This window comes from Crocodylus porosus, unplaced genomic scaffold (assembly GCF_001723895.1).
Source record: "Crocodylus porosus isolate Cpor-Errol unplaced genomic scaffold, CroPor_comp1, whole genome shotgun sequence".
Lineage (NCBI taxonomy): Eukaryota > Metazoa > Chordata > Crocodylia > Crocodylidae > Crocodylus > Crocodylus porosus.
Genome location: NW_017728918.1, coordinates 89,532,932 through 89,550,723, shown reverse-complemented (window position 1 = coordinate 89,550,723; position 17,792 = coordinate 89,532,932). Strand labels below are relative to the sequence as shown.

The 17,792-nt window shown below is 42.0% G+C and overlaps 1 long non-coding RNA gene across 1 annotated transcript in view; it reads left to right on the top strand.

Moving 5' to 3' along the window:
* Window positions 1–12,753: 12,753 nt before the first annotated feature.
* LOC109311942 overlaps window positions 12,754–17,792 on the top strand; it is a 9,161-nt gene continuing 4,122 nt past the window's right edge. Inside the window, exons 1-2 of the long non-coding RNA XR_002101663.1 lie at window positions 12,754–13,578; window positions 16,884–16,894. This is a non-coding gene — a long non-coding RNA (uncharacterized LOC109311942). The remainder of the gene's footprint in view (window positions 13,579–16,883; window positions 16,895–17,792) is intronic.

Genomic DNA, 17,792 nt, shown 5'->3' with positions numbered 1-17,792 from the left:
AGTAACAAGGAACAACAGCCACAAGTTGATTAAGAGTAGGTTCAGGCTAGACATCAGGAGACACTACTTCACAGTCAGAGTGGCCAGGATCTGAAACCGGCTTCCAAGGGAAGTGGTGCTGACTCCTACCTTAGGGGTCTTTAAAAGCAGGGTTGATAACTACCTAGGTGGGGTCATTTTAGCTTAAAGTTAGTTGGGGTCATAAAAGCCCTGTATTCATTCCTGCCCAGGGCAGGGGGTCGGACTAGATGATCTGCTCAGGTCCCCTGTGACCCTACTTCTATGAATCCTGTGCTTGATGCCAATGCCATATAGCATATGGTCATGGATAAGCAATGGAAACACGGGAATGGCAAAAAAACAATATGGCTGAATAAGGAGCTTCTAAAATGCCTCAAATGCAAAAGGAAAACATACAGGCAATGGAAGAATGGGCAGGTCACCAAGGAAGTATACCAGGAACCTGCAGGGACAAAATCAGGAAGGCAAAGATGAAGAACAAGCTGCAGCTGATAAAGGAGATTAAGGACAACAAGAATAGGTTCTGGAAGCATGTCGGCCAGAAAAGAAGGACCAAGGAAGCTGTGGGTTCTCTGCTAACAAGCCAGTGGGAACTCCTAAGTGAAGACGCAAAGAAGGTGGAGCTACTCAACAGCTAACTGGGGGACACATAGCTGGAAGACAGCTCTGTCGTAAAAGACTCTATATAAGTCTGCAGTGTAATGCAGCCACAAAAAAGATGAATGCAGTTTTGGGCTGCATCAACAGAAGTATTAGGTGCAAGACATGGGAGATGATAGTGCCTCTCTACTTGGCAATGATTAGGCCTCATATGGAATACTGTGTGCAGCTCTGGACTCCACATTTCAAAAAGGACATGGAGAAGTTACAGAGGGTCCAGAGGTGGGCAACAAAGATAATCAAGGGTTTGGAAGGCAAGTCATACAAAGAGAGACTGAAGGAACTAGGCATGCTCTCAGCTTGCGGAAAAGGAACTTAAACTTAAGAGGAGACATGATAACATGGTGCTTTCCCTGCCATAAAAAAAGATGGAAAGGAATTTTTCTCTCTTGCTGCAGAGAGGAGGGTGCAGACCAATGGCTTGAAGTTGCAGCAAAGTAAGTTTAGATTGGATATCAGAAAAAACTACTTCACTGTTAGGCAGTCTATTCCACTGCCTCATTATTCTACGTTGTGGACTTTCCATCACTGGTGTCCCAGAAGAGGCTGAACAGCCACTGGTCAGGGATGATCTAGGCATAGCTGTTATATTTTACTATGGGTACTTCCTATACTTTTGGGCTTTGCTGCTTGCTCCCCCACCTCCCTTTCTCTGCTATAAGCATCAGGGTATTTATTTTTAAGCCTTACCAGAGGCATTAGGTGTTGGCTACAGCCAAGGCTGGGGACTTCAATTGGTAGGTGCCAATGCTCCTGCTAGGAGTAAATCCAGAGCTTCCTGGCTAGAGGGTCTTGCCCCTTTGCTCAAGGTCAGGATGATTGCCATATTTGGGGCCAGGAAGAAATTTTACCGCATTGTCAGATTGGTATGGACTGTAGGGGTTTTTGCCTTCCTCTGTAGCAGGGGGTATGGTCCTCTACCTGGGACCTCTTGAGCATATATTGGTAACATTTTATAGAAGCAGGTCATTGGCTACCACAGCTCTCCTACTTTATCTGTGGCAGGTTAGGATGTTAGGTCTATATTGCATAAGGGTTGATGATAGGCTTATGTAGCCTTTAGATGATGGTTATACAGGATGGTTTGGATAGGGATGATCCTGCCTCAGGCAGGAGACTGAACTAGATGACCTTTGGAGGTCCCTTCCAGCCCTACTTCTCTATGACTTATTTTGTTAGCATTTTATCTATAGTTTTTTTGTGGGGAAAATTACTAAAATGGGTATAACAGAGTAGGAAAATTTAGTTCAGTAATACCAATGTTGTTTTTGTGCATTTAGCAGGTCCCATGGTGATTGTGTCATTCAAGGATCTTATAGATGGGCAATCCTCCAGGGACATGGGACTGGGTAAAGCAGTTTTAGTGCAGGTTTGTGTAAGCAAAATTGCCCCTGTATAACTGCCAATCTGTTTCATCAAGTCCTAGATTAAGGATGCCTAAAGTTCAATTTTGATTTATTCACTCATAAATCATATAGACTTTGACAGAACTAAAGTACTTGCATAAATAAGGGTTATGAGCAAGGTGGTAAGATTGGGTCTCAAGCTGGGACACTTTTTTTTTTTAATTGTTTGGGGGGAGGTGTGTGCATCTGTGTGCTGCATTTTCTTCTAGCTAGAACTTCATTTGACTTACTTGTTTACAGAGCTCTGTTGGCAGTACAGGCTTTGTTTCAGTTATATTAATGATTTGGAGGAGAATTATACAAACACACTGCTTCACATCCACATAACCAGAAATATGAAAAGCCACAAGTTGATGCTATTACTTATTACATGTATTATCTTTGCAATTGGGTTTCTCAGTAATGGACAAGGGCCTTGCTTTGCATGTTTATGCCAGTAGCCAAGACTTTTTAGGATTATTTCATGCCACCTGCCTATTGTTGGGTTCTGTTGTCTATTTCCTTGTGTAACTGATAAAATAAATGCTCACAAATTAATGAACTCTTTGTATCATTCACTATTAAAATGAATGGAAACACCATTATATCAGGCAGCATATGTATTATTAAGGTTGTCTAACACTTCCCTTACAAAACTGTTTTACAGTTGCTCTGAAGAAGAGGCTGATGGGAGACTTAGTAAGTCTCTGAATATCTGAAGAGAGAACCTTTTCTCTGTGGCTGAAGGGAATAGAACTAGAAGTGATGGCCTCAGCTGCAGTAGAGGCAACTTCGGTTGGACATCAGAAAGAATTTTTGAGGTGGTCAAACACTGGCATAGAGAAGTGGAATCTCCATCCTTGGAAACTTTCAAGAGTAGGTTAGACAGACACTTGACGGAGATGGTCTAGTCAGGGATGATCCTGCTTGAGCAGGGGGCTGGATTGGATATTACGTGGTCCCTCCCAGCCCTTCTTTCCCATGATCCTGTAACTTTTGCTATGAATTTTACTTGAAAGCTTTATAGTAAAATTTTAGCCATTTTGAAAATAAGATAAAGGAAAAAAACTGTAGTTTTGCTAAAATATTCTAATGACCTTTTTCTCTGACCTGCTTTTAGTACCCTCTTCCCTGCCCCTTCCAATTCTTTGGAGCAGAGACCATGGCTTTTGTGTCACGAATGTGTCTCTTGCTATTTGGACAAGATCTGTTCAAGTTATAAAGCCTTTGAAAAACAGCATCTTGATTGCATGATTTCAGAAGATACTTGGCATTTAATAGCTAAAATTCCCAAAGACTGTCACTTTTTTGCTCAATTTTCCCTCAGCTGCTATTTCTGATCAGACTGCATGTGCATCATCTTACAGAGCAAATGAGCGTGTTCTATTCAGCTCTGACTTACAGGGCTGAAGCCACTTTCCCTATAATAGCTATTATTCCTTGTTGGTCTGGGCATTGGAACAGACTAGGAAGCCTATCTCCAGGTAGCAGTCTGTGTTGAATGCAGAGTATTAAAAGCTAAACTAGTGGAGAAGAAACAGAAGAGTGGACAGGCCGTCTAATGAAACTGATAGGGGAGGTAGGAAAAAACCCTCAGAAAAGACTGGTATCTGAGAGGGCAGTGACACTCAAGACTACGAGCCAGGTGGGGGGAGGGGGCAGGAATGAGATATATAGCAGTGGGACTGAAAAATGGGACAAGAAGAAAGGAAAGCTGTAGCTGGTTGGGTAAGGAGGCTAAGACTGAGAGCAGGAGCTGGTAAATGAAACATGAAAACTGGAAAACAGTTGCTGCAGGACAGAAACCGACATTGGACAAGGATCTGGAGGGAAGAACAGATAGGGGCTAGCTAGACAAAAAGCCTGAGATTAGGATTCAGTGCAATGGAAAATGGGGAAAGGGTGAAGATGGCACAAAGAAAAAAGAAGGTCCTATATGCAGCTGACCAAATGTAGTGTTGGCAAAGGAGATGGCTGGTGTTGGAGCTTATACTGGCAGTTCTGTAAAGCTGCAGCTGGAACATTCATTATTCCGACTGCATACAGCAGTTAAAGTACGGTGAAGATCTTTTGGGGGAAGATATTCAACTTCTGCTTGTACAAATCAATACATATGAAGAGAAGGTCTGCAGTGATTATAAGAGGGCACTGATTACCATACACAATAAATACAATCTATTCGCTATACATCTAAAGATTCCCACAGAATACTTGCCACAACTGCTGTCTTCTGAGAACAAAAAACAAAAAGCATGAAGTCTGGGAAAAGTATTGTCTTATCTTATAAAACATGTGGACCTTTACCCACTCTCTGCTAAACAAAGGAAGCCTTGGCAATGATAGCTTCTGTTTCAAACATTTACCCTAACTCCTGATTTTTACAATAATGTTTTTGCACTACAAGATTACAGCAGAAAAGACTAGGACTTCATTTGATTTACTGACTGATCCTGGTCTGTTTCCTTTTAAAGATAAAGAATGTATTTAAAGCTGACTGACTGTGAGAATGTGATTGCTTCTTGGAAAGCTCTTTTCACTCTGGGAACAATCTAAGGCAGTATTTCTAAACTGTTTTACAACCCAGCCCTTCTCTCCTTCTTGTATGTTAGCACTAGTATTCTAATGCAGCAATTGCTTACTCTGAAAAGAAACACATATTCTATGGTAAATGAGCTCTAAGAAGAAATCAGGTAACGTAGTATTTGGTCACTGAGGTCAAAAAACAGGTGGAGAAGACTCCTAATTCCATTCATAAATCATGCACAGTTGCTGAAGAGGCATACTTATACAAGTGAGTGGGTCCTAAATGAGTAACTGCTGTTTATATGACCAAATCCTCACACCTGAGGAAGACAACTAGCATTCACTAGTTTTACAAGGGAACTGCAAGGCTGCACAAATTAAAGTATAAAAATGGGAGAGGAACCTAGATTTGTACTATAACAGATCCAGACCTGAATCACTGAACTGCAATTGCTTTCAGATAATGTCTTGACACATTAAAGCCAAACACACACATTAACCAGCATTTTTGTTAAAGTACATTTTCTTCCCAGTGCTAGGAACAAAACCCAGGAGTGCTGACTTCCCAGTTTCCTATCCCTAACCAACATATCACCCTTTCCATTATGCAAATGTTAATACCTAATAAGATAAATAAAAAATCATGCCTTGAGATATGAAGTGATAATGAACAGCAGATCCTATGCACCATTTTAGTAATGACAGCTACATATGGGAAAGAAACCCACATTTTAGGAAGAATTTTGGGTCTAATAATCCCCTTCTGTGATTTACCTGTAGGTTATACCCTTCTTATGTGTGCCACTAACCTAGTAGCATCTCAGACAGGGATTATGCTCTTTGTACAGCACACTGAGAGACTGGAGAGTGCTGTTCACACTTCTCGGTCTCAATTAAAGTATTAATAAATACTAAATAAATGCTCACATCATTAAATGTAGGGCTTAGACAACATTTAGAAAAGAGAAGTGAAACGTGCAATTGTGCTTATTTAAATGATGTTGTACTAAAATAAACGTCAGGTCTCAACATGTATCTCAAATATATGCTAAATACAATTCCTTGGCATTCTCTGGATGTGTGCATACCTAGATAGGTGCATCTGGCTTTACTTCCTAGAGGAAATGATAAACTGCATTTTATCTTCTTGTGAGGGACAGCAGGAATTGATGAGACCTTGTTTTATTTGATATCATCAATGATCAGGAAGAGGTCATGCAGTAGGCACTACTGAGGATAATGATAAAATGCAAAATAACCTAGAGTGATTAAAATTGCAAGCAGAAAACAACAGAGTAAGATTTAGTTCAGAAAAATACAGCCTATCAGGGGAAAAACTAGTCTGTAGGAAGATACATATTCAATGAGAACAAGAAACCTGAAAGCCATGATGTTGATAATATTGATACTAAAAATAACAAATAGAAATTTCATCACAAGTTTGCAACACACACTCAGCAAAAAGACCAATACTGATTTAAGCTGCACAATCAAAATAACAATGTCATGGAGCAGGAAGAATAGCAGTTCTCCTCTGTATGGTTCTAGTATGACCACACCTGGAATTCTGCATTAGGTTCTGGGCATACTACCAGAAAGATCTCAGCAACTGGAAGGAGTTCAGAGAAAAGTAACAAAAAAAGAGATCCGGGGGCTGGAGAAACTGACTCACAAGGAAAGATTAGAAAGATTAAACACGTACAGCTCAACTAAGCTATGACTAAAGGATTTGGGGTACCATCTTATGATTATGCTCAGCTTGCTCTACAAATATATTTGAAAGGTATAAACAAGGAGAAACTTTCTATTATTTAGGGGAGTACAAGGAGGTACACAAAGGAGTAATTAGAAGTGGGAAAATATAGGTTGAACAGCTGCTCAACATTCTGTTAAATAGCTGAATATTTTGAATGCTAGTCTGAGCCATCTTTTCAAGATTTCAGTACGGGAACTCTAACATGCACTATTGCACTGTGCCATCTATTTCGGTAAGCAATGCCGTGAGGAAGCTGGACAGAGGGCCTAATAGGTCTCTTCCACTTATAGTTTTCAGTGATTTGAAGTTTTGTTGTAGCTGTGATACTCAGACTGTTCTTTAATACTGTAGGGCTTTGTAGTCCACAGGCTGGTTCAATGTTGCTTTTATTTTGCCTGATGTGTGAGAGACAGGGTAGGCAGCCCCAGGCCAACAGACCAGATCAGCTGAGAAATTTCACACACACTGTGCATTTATGGAAATCTGAAGTAGAGTTGTTAGGGTACCTGTAGTTAAAGTTGCTTGACAGTCTTAATTTATAAGACCCTGTTTTCGTCTGTTTATAATTCTGACAAACTTTAACTAGTTAGGTCAAATTTCTCCATCCTGGCTTCCTATCTTGGGCAGATTAATTCTTCGAACATTTCAGCTAAAATGGTTCAGCTCTTTCTGAAAACAAGATTAGAAAAAAACACATTTTGCCCAGGTTAAAACAGTTCAAGTAATTTAAACTGAGATCTACTCTACACATTCTGTGGGGCAAAGATTTAATATCTGGCAGGAAGGAGGGGCTATCATTCTAATGCCAGCCTTGTGCATTTTGCTACCCACTGAAAACTGTCCACATTTGGTCATATTTTGTACGTGGTGAGTAGTGACTTTTTTGTAAATGTTAGCAATGAGTTTTTTTCTTAAGTCCCTCTGCATTTGATGTGCGGTATACCCTTATTCCCACATGCCCAGGTACCGTACAGATCTCATCCCCACAGCGTGACTGACCACGCTTCACCAGGGCTGAAGAGGCTGAATTGAATTTTTAGTTACTGTTTATAGCTACTAGGGTCCACTATATTCCTGACAGCCTACCTCTTCTATGGTCCCATTCACTCAGGCAGTGTTAAGGTGAAGGAAGAAACAGCTTTGGCAGATGCAAAGAAATGGGACACAGAGGTGCTGATGGGGGTTAACAGTAGCTAGGAGTGTTTATGCTTTTTACACTAGACAATCACTGGTTAATAAAAGAGAAATAACCATGACAGCAGGGTTTAGAAGCCAGGTCTCCCTTGTCCAGGACAGTGCCATAAACATTAGGCTACAAAGCCAGGCTCTTGCCTGGTCTTCTGACCCAAGGCTCTTGCACTCTTGGCTACCCAGTGATACAGGTCAAAAAGGAATGGTAAGTGCCCCAATCCAACCACTGTATAGCTGGATATATCCCATATATATGGGATATATCCATCTATAAAAGATATATATAGCACTCTCCTCAGAAATGAGAGATGTGGGCTAGAATCCCCTCAGGCTGAGGACAGCTAGAATCCAGGTTTCCTGCTTCCTGGGTAAGTGCTCAAATCCCTGTATTTTGAGAGCAAAAAGTGGGTAGCACGTTATCCCTGTTATTTTGAAATTGAACTGAATGCTGTCCATGTCAGTTAGAAGGGCTTGAAGGTAGGCTAACAAAGGGAATTAGACATCTCCTCAGCACTAAACTGGATAGCAGGAGAGGTTATGTAGGAGACAGAAGCATGGGTGATGAAACTGGGATGCTTTGGGGCATGGTAAGAAGTCCAATCACAGATGTCCACAAAAACTCAGCAATCTGGCCCTGTGGCTTGATTCCAAATGTGTAAAACTGGGGATTCTACTACCTCATCACAAAAATGTTGTGCAGTAAATCATTAATACACTCAGGTCTCTCTTTATGCAAATTTTGTTTTGTGTGAATTCGCTTTTTTACAATGACTTTATACCAGAAATTCGTTTTGTGCAAGAAAAATCCAAACTTATGCGAAGCCAGCTGGCAATGAGCTCCCTGCAGGCTGGCAGGGAGCTGGGAAGTGGAAGGAAGGCGGTGAGATGGGACACCACATTCATGTGGCGTACATGCACAGGGCCCCAAGTAGCCTCAAGGGCAGCTATGGCAAGTAACAGGGGCCCTGTGGGGAGGGAGCTGGGCAGGGATGGGGCTGCTGTCCAGTCAGGGGGTGCTTGGGGCCTGGGGCACAGCATGCAGCTGCAGAGCCCCAGCAGGGAGCAGGATGGAGCCTCTGGTGGCTCACTGGGGGAGAGGGAAGGCCAGCTCCCTGCTGCTACACATACTTCCAAGGGGAGAAGCAGATACATGGGCACAGTAGGCCCTGGCCCTGGTCCTGGCTCAGCTCCTTTCCCTGCCTGGTCCCAGCATCCTACACCCCACTGCCCTAGCCAGGGAGCTCCTGTGGCATGGGGCTGTGCCCCTCAAAGAGCTGCAGGCACAGGAGGCACATCTCTAGGGTAGTGCAGGACAAGCAGCTGCCATTCCCTGCTGCCCTGCTTCCCTGCCCCGGGTGCCTCACCAGCCTGGTGGGTGCTATCTGATGTGGCTGGGAACAGTGGGACTGCGTGGAGAAGCTACGAGCTCCCTGCTGCACCAGGTCATGCCTGCTGGGCTTGCAGCACGGGGTGAGTACCTTCTCCATGCAACCAAGCTGTTCCCTGCTTCCCTGCCCTGGGTGCCTCTGCGGCCTGGCAATCATGACCCGGTGCAGCAGGGAGCTTGTAGCCTCTGTGCATCCCTGCTGTTCCCAGCTGCAACAGGTTGTGCTTGCCAGGTTGGAGAGGCACCCAGAAAAGAGAAACAGAGTGGAGCCAGGGAGCCAGTAGCGGCGAGCAGCCGGCCTTCCCTGCTACTCTGCTTCTTGCTCCTGGGTGTCTCTCCAGCTCACCCTGCTCTGCCCTGGTGATGCACCCCCTGCACGTGCTGCTGCTTGCAGTGCAAAGTTTGCAGCCTCTCCATGTATCAGTTTTGTTGTATTGTGTGACTACTGTCCTCTTGAAGTCTCAGATCAAGCACAGTGGCTTGTTAACCTGGCAGGGAAAATGCCATGTATTTGTGTCCAAGAAGGCAGTTTTCCTGAACTGCTTCGCAGGAGAACTGCTCTTCTGGCATGGTTCAGTACCCACTGAGGTGCAGCAGCTTTAAACCCAGTTTATGGAAATGTGAGTCTCCTCCCTTCCTCTGAGGGCCTTATGGCTAAGGGAAAGCAAAACTCAGGGGGCATCCAAACCCCAAGCCTCCAGGCTTGGGCCTGCAAGTAGGATGCCTGCCAGAAGTTTTGGAAACATCTGAAGCCCCAGGTGCAGGTCGAGAATGTTTGCCAGTAGTAGGGCCACTTATGGTTCTGGACTCTTGGATTTGGAATTCGTTTTGCCTAATTTGGCCTCGGACACAAATTAAATAAAAAAATTAAATTACTGTTTGAATTTGTTATGGTTGTGGGGATAGTAGTGAGGCTGGTACATATCCCTATTAATTACATGTAATAATGGATTTGCTTTATGCAAATTTGCTTTATGCAAGGTTTTTCTGGAATGCAACCCTTGCATAAAGAGACCCGAGTGTATTTAAGGAGCACGCAAATACTGTGACATCAGCACATGCACATTAAGATAAGAATAATTTTGCATTTGGTGTAGGATTTGTATTCCATTTATTTAATAACTGCTGGGAACCAATACAATCAATGAGAAGCATTAAAAACAATTCTGAATAAGTACCCATTCACTGAATAAGTTGGAGATCTTGGGTGGGGGGAGGAACAGTATATAATTGTGCAATTAAAGATTATAGCATAATACATACATGCTCAAGGGCCAAATTAAGACTGCCCTGATGACATTCTTTAACTTTGGGCCCCTCTACACATGCAGGTAAAAGCGCTATGGGATCTAATTCATGATCCACACAATCACGCCTCCTGCCATGACACACATGTATGGCAGAAGGCAAGACTGTGGGATCATGCCTTATATTCCATGGTGCCACTGCCAGTTCAGGGAAAGCCTAATCCTGGGCTCCCCCTGCATTAGCAAGTTCCTGTGGCTGGGAGCCTTCTCAGTTGAGGGGCTCCCAGTTCTGGGGGTGCCCAAAATTTCCCAGCTGTGGGGGTGCACAGAGCCCCTAGGGCTGGGAGATCATGGCAGCTACGATCTCCCAGCTGCAGGGACTCCACACACCCCTGGGGCTGGGAGACTGAGAGACCTGACATCTCCTAGCATCGGGGGCTTCACACACCCCCATGGCTGGGAGATCGCACCTGTGCCCTGTGGCTGCCAGGACCCAGCTGAGTCCTGGCACCAGGAGACACACTTCCAGGACCCAATATCTGCAGCTGCTGGGGCTGAGAATCACTTCAGTTGCAGGACTTCCAGCCCTGGGTAGGCATGGTGCACCTCTTGAGGCTGGGAGTCCTCTGGGCTTGCCTGGTTAGGGAAGACCCTGCTATACATGCAAATTGAAATTCAATAGCAACCAGCTATAAAATTAGTACACATTTTCAAGGTCTAACTTCATAGCTCTTTGGAGCTTTTTATGGTGTGCTAGGTACTTTGCATGTGTAGCTGGTCTCAAGGTAATTGTGTAATGAACCAGTTCATTGCACAATACCTGTAAAATGTAGACGGGGCCTTTGCCTGTTTGATCTTGAAACCTTAATGCATTCCTCAATGTGTTTTTGGAGATAGTATCTTTTATAATGGAAGTACTAATCACACTTCTAAAATTTCATTTGAGTTTTCCATTTAAAAAGGGGATTCTGCCATTTCGTTGCATAAATAGAACACAGATTCTCCCTAAAATTACAGAATTAATTTTCTGAGACTTTACAATAAAGCAATTCAATAGTTTTTTGGAGTTAAAGCTCATTAAAAACAGCTTAAGAAATTTAGCACTGTATGTCAAACTATTCTATATGTCTAAAAATATTTAAAAAAAAAAATTAATGCAGACTCTCCAAACTTTGTGTGCAATTAAAACTCATTGAGTTCTTGTATAAAGGCTACAATTTACAGGGGGTTTTAGGATTACTGTTAATAAGAAAAATGGCAAGAGTAACTAAATGTTTCTTCTTTTGCTTGGGCTTAAGAATAATATTCATGTAAATTCTATGAAGAACTGCTCTTTTAAGCATATGGGTATATATACCTACAAACATGCACAGAAAACGTGCAAAGATGCAGGTTTTTATACAACTATCCTCCACTCCCTGCACTGGCTCCCCATAGGATACCATGTCAAATTTAAGGTCTAAATCCCAATCTTCAAAGCTCAGTGGCTTGAGATCAGAATACCTAAAGGACCACCTAAAGTTCCTGGGTAGTCACTATGCCTGATGCTTCACTTCTTAGGTACAGCTAAACTGTTTTTGTCTGCACAGAAGACCAAGGCACTAGAATGAACCCCAGCATACTTCACTACTACCTGCTCCCAACACTACTATACTTTGACCTTTACTTCACAATACAAACACATAGCACAGTGTAAATTATATTTTAAAAATTAATAAAATCCCATTTGGTCACACGACTTTTCCCCCTGGGAAAAAATGGGATTAAAAACGAACCACACACAGCAGATGTTGGCTTCTCCTGGCAGCTCCACTGTGAAAATAAACCAATTACTATTATTACTTTTACAACATGAATCATTTAGACATGACAATTTCTCCCCCCTCAGATCCAGTATCTAATATTAACCTTCAATGTCAAACTGACTTCTTCCACAAACCCTATTACTGTAAAGTTGTGTCATTTGTTACTGTTTTTTTCCACTTCCTGTCCATACGCCTCTTTCAATAGCTATCACACCCCCGTAGTGCTGATAATTACTTCTTATTATTTACTTCTTATGACTTGGGCAATAAAGGGAAAACAAAAACTGTTCAGACTATTAGGTGACTATCTCAACTGGCCAACACCCACTTAGTCAATTTAACATAATTTTAATTCATGAAGCACTTATTGCATTCAGTCTTGCTATACTATATTTGAAATCTGTATTAATTTAAAAAGCTATAATTATCAACAACAGGTCAATATTCCTAGTGTACAGAGATCCTAATAGACCCCCCTTTTATCCATGCATTTCAAGGTAGCTGCAACTGGGTTGGTTACCTAAACTTCTCTCTACAGTGACTTTTAATATTTTTTCTTCCATTTTTCTATATCAACCAGTTCTCTAATACCAGTTCTAGCCTGGATGTCACAAGCTGATAAACAAAGAAAAAAAAACAAATAATGTTGTTCTGCACTATAAAAAAAGTGTTTCAACCTTTATTTTTTTCACTGTCGATGATAATATTTTCTTGAATACTTAAGTGTTTTTCTGGATGCAGATTCACTGGCTTAGGTCTTTGGGAAAGCAGAGGCCAGACCTGGAAATGTTTAAGAAAAAAAACATTATTATTCCTGCAAATCTGGTACTTCATTAAACGTTTTTGTGTTGGAATTAAAGTTGCCAAGAACAAAACACATACGTTCATGTAATATATTCTGTGTGTGGGTACATGTGTGTGTGTGAGTACAAGGGTATTCTGTATGTGTACATGTATTTATATGATAATAGAAACCTTTTAAAATGTTGCGAGTGTTTACTTCAGTGACTTCCAACAAGGGTGCTATGGCACTCTGAAGTGACTTGAAATCCTTTCAAGGGCACTGTGGGTTACCAAGCAGTGGCACACTTAAGTGTGCAGATATGATTCACAAGACAAACCCAGAGGTTTCAAATAGGAATCCAGAGCATTAAAAAAAATCTGACCTGCAGTGTTCTTTCTGAGTTTCTTGCAACAGAAAAAAAGAGCTCTATTTTTCCATGGACAAGAAACAAGTGAGAACTGAGAGCTGGCATTTTCCCAGGGGTGTCCTGAGTTTACCACTGATGTACATACTAGTTACTGTATTAAACTGTAACTGTGTTGTAACCTGGTATCCTGATATGGTTTTACTTATACTGCAAGCAAAACTCTATAGAATGGGATAGATACACAATGTTCCAACTACCTCTATCATGTTTTATCCTACTTATGCTATCTGACAAATTGTTTTCAGCAGTTAAGGCTAGATCCTACTCCACCTATTAGGTACCTAAACGGACTAAAGCTTCCAAGAGCACTCCTTTTCCACCCTATTCAAGTCCCGGAAATATCTATTAATGTACCTATTTTTGAAGCATGTTGTCATCTTATCCTTACAGTTGTGTTAACAGATTTTCAAGGAGTCAAAGGGTGGTAGAAAAGGGGGAGGGGAAGGAGAGGGAACAGGATTACATCTAGGTGCCAAACCAATGGTATTGGATCTGGATCTCAGACTGCACCAAGAACCCACTGTTGAAATCCATTGTCAACAAAAGGGCTGCGTCCTTCAGGCACTTCTGGTGCTGCTACCTTACAGCATAAGGGGTTTTTGTTTTTTTGACCCTGGGAGATCCCAGAGTCAAAAAAACAAAACAAAACCCCACATGGGAAAAAGACTGGGGCCATACACATGGCTGCAACATATGCTGTCCAAAACCAGAGCCTGGCCTGCCGGAGACATGCTCCGGTAGCTATCCAGGCTCTAAGCTGCAGGAGCTCCATAGTTGCAGTTTCTCCAGCCCCCAGGACCCCAGGTAAGGCTCCTGGGGCCAGCATAATTGCTGGCCCCAGCCTCCCCTAGCCCACCCAAGGTAACCTATTGCATGCCAGACAGCATGTGGCATGGACGTTCCCTGGGGACAAGTAGCAGCAGCACAAGGTATGCTGCTGCTTCTTTTTCCCAGGGAACCAAATGTCCATGATCATCTGGATGCAGCCAAGGTTATTTGTCTACCACAGTAGTATTAAGCTCCACCTTAAAGGTACTAAGGTTTTTTTACCCACACTATTCTGAGTAGAAGGATGTTCAAGAAACTCACTTTTGTGATGTTTAGAAACCTTCTCCTAATTTATTTTTAGTCACCTTATACCCATTTGTTTTTGTGTGTAATTCTTCCTTTATGTTTATACTTTTGCGTTTGCACAGTACAATCATGCCCTCCATCACCCTTAGTTTTGCTAAACTAATTAAGTCAACTTGGTTCAGTCTTTTCTTGGAAGACAGACTTTCCATTCCTCCAACTGTCTTCGCATTCTTCTTTGCACCTGTTCCAGTCTGAATTAATCTTTCTTGAACATGACTGATCACAGCTATACACAGTATTCCAGATGAGACCTCACAAGGGACTTGTACAATGACACAGATGCTTCTGTATTTCGACTCAAAATATCTTTCCTGATATACTGTATTTGCCTTTTTCATGATCACACGATATCGGTGCCTTACAGTCACTCTGCGTGTGACTAACACACCCAGGTCTCTGTCTTTCTCTATTATGCTCCTATGATGAGCTCCCTATTTACAACAGAAATTCTTACTTGGATGACCTAGATGACCTTGTATTTATACTAGATCATTTCCTTTCATTTCTATTACTCCAGTCCACAAATCCAGCCAACTCTCCCTGTATGATATTCCAGTACCCTCTGAATTAACACTGGCTCACGACTTTTGCATCATCAGTAAATTTCATTAATATACTCTTGCTCCTTCTTTTAAATTCATTAATGAAAACAGAACAATAGAACCATAGGGTTGGAAGGAACCCTTAGGTTCACAGCATGATACACTAAATCTAACCATCCCTGATAGATGTCTATCCAGCCTCTTCTTGAAAGTTAGACAAGACAAAGATTCCACAATTTCTGTCTGTGGCTGCTTGTTCTATTGTCCTAGTGTTTTTTTGGTTTTTTTATCTAGGAAGTTTTTTCCTGAGAATTAATTTAAATCCCTGCTGTAGCTTAAACCCACTGGCACATACCCTGCCCTTTGTGGCTCCAAAAAACATTTTTATTAAAGCCGTTCAAATATTTGCAACTGGCTCCTAAACAGGAAGCAGTGTAGTCACCTCGGCATGCTGCTTGGGTCAGGTTAATTAATGACAGAACCAAATTAGCCTACCTATATGGAGGTGGATGCATTCAGGTTTAGATGGTAGCCTGTTTGGGGTATCCAGCACACCTAAGGCTGTAGGTTTTCCATGAAGATATAGCATTAGAAGCAAAAGACTCAGGGAAATCAGCAGTTACTTAAGCTTTCACATTCCCAGTACCTAGATCTGTACAGGGATTTAGGTATGTTGAGTTTACTGCCAATGAGATCCAGAGCTGGTCCAAGGGCGATTGGCACCCTAGGCGAACTGTGTACCTCGATGCCCCCACCACTTCCAATATAGAGGAAAATAAGTCTAGAATGAACTTTTACACATACTTATTTGATACTTGAAATGAACAATAAAACAATAAAACCAAAATTTTTTTATTCATTATTTCACACTTTTCATTAACTCTAACACAATTATACTGCAAAAACTCTAATAGAATTTATTATAATACATGTTCATGAGGATTGTCTTTTAATTGTACATTTGTGTAAAAGATTTGAACTTTGCTTTTTGTGCTTTCAGTTTTGCAAATTCAGAAACAAGTTCTTTAAGACAAAGTTTTCCAGCTATCTCACGTTCTAGCGACACGGTGGCCAATCCAAAAATTCTCTCTTGCAGCATAGAAAAACAAAGGTAGTCTTTATCAATTTTCGCTCTGAGAAGCTAAACACCCCACTAGCAACAGAAACTGGGAGAATCAAGAGAATGCAGAAAGCAATGAAGATGTTGGGAAAACTGTCTGTCAGTTTATGTTCAGATATAAACTTCAGTACATCTTGAGGTACAAGACACTTTAGAAGTCGTCATGAAATTGCCTGCAGTTCATCGCACAAATCTGCAGCATCATATTTGTGCAGTGATTTGTATCTTTAGAATTTCCATGCTGTAATGCCAACACTAGCTTCAAGCAATGTTCCATTATCTGTTATAATGTCTTATTTTGCAAACTGGGGACATTATAGAGGAAACCAAAGACTGAATCAAGCTGCTGTATCTGTTCAAACTGCTCTTTAACCGACTGTAATCCAGTATCAAGGACCGCAAAATAGAAATTTATTTTGAATTTTTGTTTTGGGTCCTGAGCTGACTCGTCTCTTGTTTCATATGTGAACTGCTACTTCTTTCTCCAAATGCGTACTGGTTCTGGTTCCAAGTTTACCTCTAACTCTTCAGCAAGCTCATGAACATCTACCAGCGTCTTTTCAAACATTTTATTACTGCATTCCTCCAGAAACTTTTTGGTTTGTTTCAGTTGTCAAATAACAGAATGTATGTCAGTTCTTTGCCTGAAGTTGCTTACTAGTAAGGCTAATCTCAAAAAGGATGTTATACTACAAAATGACTGAAACCACAAATTTGAACTTGGAAAGGCCATTTGCAAGAGCTTCTGTATCAGCATGTCTCATATTGTCAGAGGATCCTGTGAGGGTAGTATCATCAGAAATTTCAATTAGTACACCATAGATATTGATTGCCAAGCTCCTAGCGAAGAGGCTACAATTCAACTCTCCTATCTTGTTTCACTAAATGGTTTCACAGTTAGAGGGCACATAAGTAACTAAGAACCTCCCAACAGCATGTTGGACCTGAGAAAAACACACAAATGGGTTGCACTAGGTCAAAGAAACAACTTGCCTCTAAACAACATCTGGCAGCATCACTGACAACCAAATTCAGAGTATGTGTACTGCAAAGAACAAAAAAGGCCCAAGGATTAATTTCTATTATTCTCCTTTGTACACCATTGTCTTTACGCTTCATATTACTCCCATTGTCATTGACTTGGCCACGTAAGTTCTAAACCAATGACATTCCTTCAATCTCTTGTAGAATGCTTCCAGTCATAAGAGCCCCCAAGGGGACACTTGCCTGTCTGTACACAGATGCCAGGAGCTTGGGGAATAAGCAGGAGGAACTCGTCCTGCTGCTTAACGCAAATAATTACGATGTCATAGGGCTAATGGAGACCTGGTGGGACTCCACCCATGACTGGACCACGGGTATAGATAGCTATACCTTGTACAGGAGGGATCGAGTAGATAAACAGGGCGGGGGCATAGCTCTCTCTGTTAAGGAAAGCTATGTGTCCCTGCAAGCTGATGTTGGCGACCAGGGTGGACGACTGGAGACCCTCTGGGTTAAAATCTGTGGGGAACATAGCACATGGGACACAACGGTGGGAGTCTACTACATACCTCCCACCCAAAGTCAAGAGCTTGACAAGGAGTTTGTCCAGGAACTGGCTGAGGCCGCATGCTCCAGGACCATGGTTGTCATGGGTGACTTCAATTACCCGGACATCTTGTGGGAGGATCACTCAGCAAAATCTGAGCAGTCCCAAAGCTTCCTATTGAGTGTGGATGACCTGTATCTGACTCAAGAAGTCTACAGGCCAACAAGAAGCAAAGCACTGCTTGATCTGGTACTGGCTACTGGGGATGACCTAATCGGC